The following is a 7041-nucleotide window of genomic DNA, read 5'->3' as shown; positions in this document are numbered from 1 at the left end:
ATTTTCTCTGGCTCCGGGAACAAATACCCCGCCTGCTCCTCTAAGCTGGAGAGTCTCGAGAGATGTGGGGATTGGTGGTGACCTCCAGCCCGCTGGCGATTACACAGAAAGCTGAGAGCAATTTTTAAAGTCTTCTCGCCATTTTGCTCTCCCTTTAAAAATTAAATGCCTGACACCGAGGTGTTTTATTCCCAGTCCAGCTGGCCTTTAAGTGGATGGCTTGGAAGTGAGAATGCCTGATGACCTTCTGACCTTGGGAGTTTCCAAGGGTGGGAAATGGCACTAGAAGGGAGAGTGACCTCATTCTTTTTGTCAACTTAATGAAAAAGAAATGAAAGCATCAGTCTTGATGACTGAGTTCCACAGTGAGGGAGCCACGGGAAGGCTCCAGGAGCAAGGGTATGGTGGGGAATTCTGGACCCGGCAGGACTGGGAGGTGTGTAGAGTCTGAACAGCACCACGAAATGGGCACTGGACCTGGAAGGGGAAGACCTGGGCTCTAATCTCAAGTCTGCCACTAACTGACTCTGTGGTTGTGGGTAAGTTACTGACCCTTTAAATGAAGGTATTATACTCCATGTTTCATATGTAAAGAGTGTAATGAAGTTGTTAAAAGCAAGCCTTGGAGTGAATGCTAGTTGTACCGCTTACTGCCTGGGTGATTTGAATAAGTTAACTTACCTCTCTGAGCCTCGGTTTTTACATCTGTGAACTAAAGATCTCGGAGTCCATGCCGTTGTTCATCCTGTGCTTAATATGCCCCCATAGCTCCCTTTCCACCCTGATCTCTCATCTCTGCCTGGTCACATCCTCCTTTGGAATTCAGACCTAATTTCCTTTCCAGAGGAAAGCTTTTCTTGATGCCCTGGCTGGTGGAGCTGCCCCCCAGGCCCATCCTGCATTCCTGTCACCTCCAGTGCCTCCCCTGTCCCTGCCCTGATCACTGCCTGTGGAGTCCTCAGGGGCCTGGGGCTGGTTCTTCTCCACCTCCCCAGAGCCCACACAGGGCCCGATTCCCAGATGCAGGCTCTAAATGCCTGCTGATGGAATGAATGAATTTCTTTCCAGCTCTGAAATTCTATGCTTCTAAGTCTATTTGTCCTTATATATGCCTAATTTCCAAAAACAGACATAAAATACGTTTCTTTCCTTTCACAAAAAGGTAATAAATACAATCCTTTACACTGATATAGAAATCTGCACTCGACAAAACATTTTTCACATTTATTACCCAGTACCCCGCTACCTAGCGGCTTATCAACACTCGAGTTTCAAAGCAATTCAAAGCTACTGTTGGAGCTCGTACAAACAGATCTAGCTTTTGAACTACTGGAACCATCTCCTTGCCTTGAACTGACCACACGTCCAGGACCGCTGCCCCCTCCCCCTCCCCAGATGGTCTCTTCGCCAAGCCCTGAGGTCTCGGTGACTCCCAGGTAATGAACCAAGTAGGTCTGCAGGTCTCCCTGATCTCAGGAGTCCACTTTCTTAGTCTGGTTTGTATCATTGCAACAATGTCTGTATCAAGTACGTGATTTCCAAATTCACAGCCTCACAGAGGAGCCTGCTGTTGACAGAGTTGTCAGCAGGGGGAAAAAAAAAGAATGCAAGATTGTCCAACAGAAATAAATCTTGGAGAGTGTTTTGCCAAGCCATCCAAGCATTCATACATCTGCTGCTGCATGCAGGAAAAGGGGGAGGGAAGGGAAAAGAAGGGGGAGGGATGAGCAAAGGAAGAACTGAGGCTGGCTGGTGCTTCTCCCTCTCCCTGCCCTGCTTCTCCCATCCTTCCTGAAGGCCCACATGAGATGTGTGTGTTATCTTTTCCTTCTTGGTTTATTTTCTTCCTGTGCCTTTTTTCCATTGCCACTCCTGGTGGGCTGCATGCTAAAGGAGAACAAAGAGATTTCAGTTTGCTGTGGGCGTGGGGCTTAAACACTGTGTTGGACACAAGCTTCAACCCTACAAAATAGGCCTCCTCCACCATTTGCAAATTGCTGTGGCTCCCCTTTGCTACTTGGATCTATTTCTGGACCCCTAACTTCAATTTTTAATATGCTTTTCTGGGATACCTTGCCCATCCAAATCTCCTCCAGGCCTCAAGGCCCCCTTGGAGTTCTGCTTCCTCCACAGAGCCTTTCCAGACAAATCCAGTCTTTTGCAAACTCTACTGATTTTGGAGAGCTGTGCAGTTAGAATGCTACAGGCCCTTGGCTCCATTGCCTCCAGTTTCCTTCTTCGCACCTTTCTCCTTTGTGTATTTCAGATTACTTACTTTTAGGAGATTTCAGAGTTGTTGAAGGAAGAATGAACATTTCCCCGGGTGTTTCTGTGCTTGAAAATGCTTCTGCTTTTAGCAGGTTCTGCAATCTTAGGCAAACCGTCAACATCTTTTGGCCACGGTTATCCTCCTCTGTAAAATGGGGCAGTAATGTCTACCTTATAGAATGCTTATGAGGATTTAATGAGTAAATATAACTAGCTTTTGAGGGCTGTGTCTGGCAGTTAGTGGCGGTCAGTGAACAATAGGTTTCTCCATAAGACACTGGTCGGAGATTGTGCCGATGATTAAACAAAGGATACTATCGTTAGTGTGTGTGGGGGCCACACTGCCTGAGTTCAAATCCAAACTACACCACCCTGTTCCCAGAGCAAGTTAGTTCACCTCTCGAAGTCTGTTTGTAAAGTAAAGCTGATCATGGAACCCACCTGTTAAGGATGATACAAAATAGTCCATGGAAAGCATTTGGCAAAGTGCCTTTGACGGAGCAGGCATTCAATGCATGTCAACTATTTTTGAGGAGGAGATGGAGGGCATTTTCATTTATTCTCTTAACTGTTCACTGCCTTCCAGAGTGCTCTGATGAGGGAACTATCACCCACTGTGTAGATTCTGAGGATTCACATCATACCTGTGATGAGTCAGATGACTGCATGTCAGTAAGAAGAGCCCAAGGCTTGGACTTCTAGACAGCTGCCTTGAGCCTGGCCTCTGTGCTTTACTTAGTTTGTGACTTTGAGAAAGTAAACTTCTCAGAATCTCCTTTTCATCCCCTGTGACATGGGATAATAACATCTACTTTTAACAGTAAAACACACACACACACACACACACACACACACACTCATTCACTAGTGTCGGCACATAGGAGAGCACTGTTTGAACTAAAAATTGTGCTACAAAGGAAGGATATTATATATCTGTTGTTTTCATCCTTATTATAATCAGCCAAGTAACACTAGGATAGCATGTCTCATATGCCACCCTGGGCTGGGTCTAAGAAGTCTCCAACATTTTTGAACAGAATAATTGTGGGCAGTGGAAATGTCATGAATTCTGAGAGGGCCAGAGCTGGTGTTCTGATCACAGGCCAAGCCAGAGCCATCCCAGAGTGGTTCAGGCCCGAGCACTGGAGATGAGCATTTAGAAGACCTGCTCAACTCTGACTCTGCCTCACGTACGAATTTAGCCAATCCACTCCATCTCTCTGGGCTGCTTCTTCTATCTTGTTTTTTTGTTGTGTTTTGTTGCCTACTAAGTGGGGATTAACAACGCATGTCTTGCCTACTTTGTGCAGTTCCTGGGAGGGTCAAATGAGGTGACTGATGTTAAATTGCTGGGGACATGGTATCATGCACCGTGTGCCGTGACATTGCTCAGCTTCCCCACTGGTCTACAAGGTTTTGGAAGGGAGCGACGGGGCTCCCTTATAAGCATTTTCTCGATGCTTATAACAATGCTTATAACGTCACATTCAGCGGATGCTCGGGAGCTGGTAATAGATAAAGCACTGTTGCTGTTCATCTTATTAATAAGCTTCAATGCTTTCAATCCCTAAAGTCCTTGCCAAAAGAGAGTTCTTCCTCTAAGAGGTTGCCTTTAAGCTTTTAGCTAACAGAAGCTGCCCGTACCACTGCTGCTGATTGTTATTGCCAGTGAAACACCTCCTGTGTTGTGCTAGGCACTTCGTATGTGGTATCTTTAACACACAGGGCACTTCTGTAAGGGGCGTGAGGAATCGTGCTTAGAGAAACATGGGGCAATCTGCTCAAGGAGACATAGCTCATAAATGGAAGAATGAGGATTTGAACCTAGCGTGTGTGATTGCAAATCCTCCGTGTGTTCCCCTGGACCCCATGGCTACTGGGAAGCCCACAAGCAGCCCACTTGTTCCGTAATAGCCCACACTTGGGTGAGGCAGTGATTTCTCCTGTGAGTGGATTAGAAGTAATTCCCACTTTGAGAACGCAGGGGTGGGAGGAGCAGACAGGCCAAGGGAAAAAAGCCAGAGAAGCAATTCTTCTTGCGATGGGAAAAAAAAAAAAAAAATCTGTATTTGGATTCTTTTTTACACATCCAACCCAGCAGAAAATTGGTTTGCGGAAGATGTAGGTCGTGGCTCTGGCCCCGGCATCTGGACGCCTTATATTGTACACTATATTACCGGAGTAATATCGTGCACTTTATTAGCACCAGCAGGATTTGGGATTCCCATGGGGACTGTTCTTTGCTGTCAGATGTATAAGGCCATTTAATCTCCTTTATCAGATCTGGTTCTGCTCCCCCCATCCCCACCTCCTCTTGCAGACCAATAAAGAGAATTTCTTCAGATTCATTGGTCTGAAAACTAGCTTTTAAATACTCCTTCATCCTCCTCAACCCCTGTATCTAATAAGCAAGCATACCAGGGAGGTGTCAATGCCTTGAAAATCACTCTGTGCATTTGAGTAGCGATTTTCTTAGCACATTTGTAATTGGAACTTCCTTTTCCTAATGCAGAGACTGGAGGAAGAATTTGCTAATTATTCCTAGCCAGCTCTGGTCTCACCCAGGTACTGTGATCTTTGGGGACAGGGTTGGCATTCTCTTGTTAGAAGGCCAGCTACACCTTTAGGTCTGGTTAGAGAAATGGCTAGAGTCACTTTGGAGAGAAGGACAGTTTTCTCAGGACAGAATCTGGGTTTATGCCTGGCCTGTTTGGGGGCCGTTTTTGATAGAACCAAATAAGATATTCAGGGATCAGAAAGATTTGTGTTCAAAATCCAGTTCTGCGCGTATTCTCTGAGCTCTATGACACTTATACACACACATAGTGTGTGTGAGCCCTGGGATTGTTGCAAGCGACCTTGGGATCAGACATAGCTCTGCATTTGGAGAGACCACAGTCGTGGACAGGACACGTGTCTGAACAACTGCTGTCAACACAGTGTGATAGTGCTGTGGGCTCACAAAGCAGATCCTTGGTGCAGACATACCTGTCAACAGCAGGAATCAGGGAGGAGAGGATGTCTAAACCGACGGCAATTTTGGGTATGTCTCTTCACCTCTGAGCTTCAGTGTTTTTAGCTGTAAAATGGGGCAGTAATACTTACCTTGAAGGGTTGTTTGGGAAATAAGCTATATACTATATGTAAAATGACTAGCTCAGTATCTACCACATAATAACTAGTAGTGTTTAAAACAGATGAAGGGTTGAGCAGCAGCACTAATAGTTCTTTTTATTTGTGGGGCAGAAGTGGAGAGAACTGTAGCTGTAGATCTGGGAGACTTGGATTTAACTCAAGTCCCTTCTTGGCTGTGTGACCTCAGGCAAGTTGCTTCGCCCCTCTGAGTCACAAGCTCCTTTCTGTCAGATGGGGATAAGGTGGTGAGGATCAAATAAAATAGTTACATGGGAAGGGGTTTCACCAATGGTGAGGTATTGTGTGTCTAGAAGGTATTCATCTTGTTACCATTGTTATTATAACTAATAGGTAGAGAGCATGTGGGAAAGTCAGCTCTGCAGACTGGAGGATGTTTGATGCTCAGGAGTTGAACTGGAGGTTAAATAAGCCAGGCTTAGTTCACCGGGTGTCTATATGGAGCGCATAATTTTATTTTTTAAATAATTTTGTTTCAGTTTTTTCATCATGATTAAGTGTACTCTTTAATCCCCATCCCCTACTTCCCCCATCCTCCCTCCCCTCTGGCAACCACCAGTTTGTTCTCTATAGTTAAGGGTCTGTTTCTTGGTTTGCCTCTCTCTTTTGCTTTTCTTGCTCATTTGTTTTGTTTCTCACATTCCACGTGAGTAAAATCATATGGTATTTGTCTTTCTCTGACTTATTTTGCTTAGCATTATACTCTCTAGCTCCATCCGTGTCATTGCAAAGGGCAAGATTTCATTCTTTTTAAAAAATTTTTCTTTTATATTATACTATTATAATAATAGTATTATATTAGTATTATGTATGTATTATTGTATATACTCTATATAATACTCTCTCCTATATGTCACTTCTTTCTCCATTCATCGGTTGATGGATACTTGGGCTGCTTCCCTAGTTGGGCTATGTAAATAATGTGGAGCATATGATGTTAAGCAGGAGTTCTCAACCATGGAGGGATTGGAGGAGAGAGACAATGTAACAATAACCCAGGACATTTTTCCAAGATGCATAAGTACATACACACAGTTCTTCTCCCCACCATCCCACCCGAATGCCTGAGGCATATCAGAATCTGCAGTAGGCATCAGTGGTTCGCATTTGTCAAAAGCTGATAGCCCCTTCTTCCCAAAAATTGAGCTCTATACTTGTAAAGAGCATCATAAAGCCCACTTTGTGTTACACCCACATCTCTCTCCCTCTTGTCATCACCATTTTTAAAAAATTTTTAAATGTTTTTATTTATTTTTGAGACAGAGAGAGACAGAGCACCAGCAGGGAAGGGGCAGAGAGAGAGGGAGACGCAGAATCAGAAGCGGGCTCTAGGCTCTGAGCTGTCAGCACAGAGCCTGACTCGGGGCTCGAACTCATGGACTGTGAGATCATGACCTGAGCTGAAGTTGGACGCTAAACTGACTAAGCCACCCAGGTGCCCCTTGTCATCACCATTGTAACACATTAGCCTGTTTCTATGCCTAAACTGTTGTTCCAGTGGATTAAACACTTGTTCTCTATATTTGGCTTCTTCATTACCACCCTATCTGGTGTATCCAGCCCCCTGGACAGTTTTAAAACCTAGGAAGATTAGATGTTTGAATTATAGGGCTATGGAAT

The 7041-nt window shown here is 44.8% G+C and overlaps 1 long non-coding RNA gene across 2 annotated transcripts; it reads right to left on the bottom strand.

The window, feature by feature from the left end:
* Positions 1–1209: 1209 nt before the first annotated feature.
* LOC113599336 (uncharacterized) lies at positions 1210–5350 on the bottom strand. Of its 2 annotated transcripts, XR_008294915.1 has the most exons (4): positions 5257–5350; positions 2710–2912; positions 2276–2413; positions 1210–1887 (listed from the first exon to the last, which is right to left on the bottom strand). It is a non-coding gene; the product is annotated as an uncharacterized LOC113599336 (long non-coding RNA). The 2 variants fall into 2 exon arrangements; XR_003420151.2 differs by lacking the exon at positions 2710–2912 and having other exon boundaries at positions 5257–5348.
* Between the last annotated feature and the right edge of the window lie 1691 nt (positions 5351–7041).

The sequence above is a fragment of the Acinonyx jubatus genome, chromosome C1, assembly GCF_027475565.1.
Source record: "Acinonyx jubatus isolate Ajub_Pintada_27869175 chromosome C1, VMU_Ajub_asm_v1.0, whole genome shotgun sequence".
In the NCBI taxonomy this organism is placed as follows: domain Eukaryota; kingdom Metazoa; phylum Chordata; class Mammalia; order Carnivora; family Felidae; genus Acinonyx; species Acinonyx jubatus.
The sequence above is the reverse complement of the archived record's forward strand: the minus strand, read 5'-3'. Positions and strand labels throughout refer to the sequence as shown.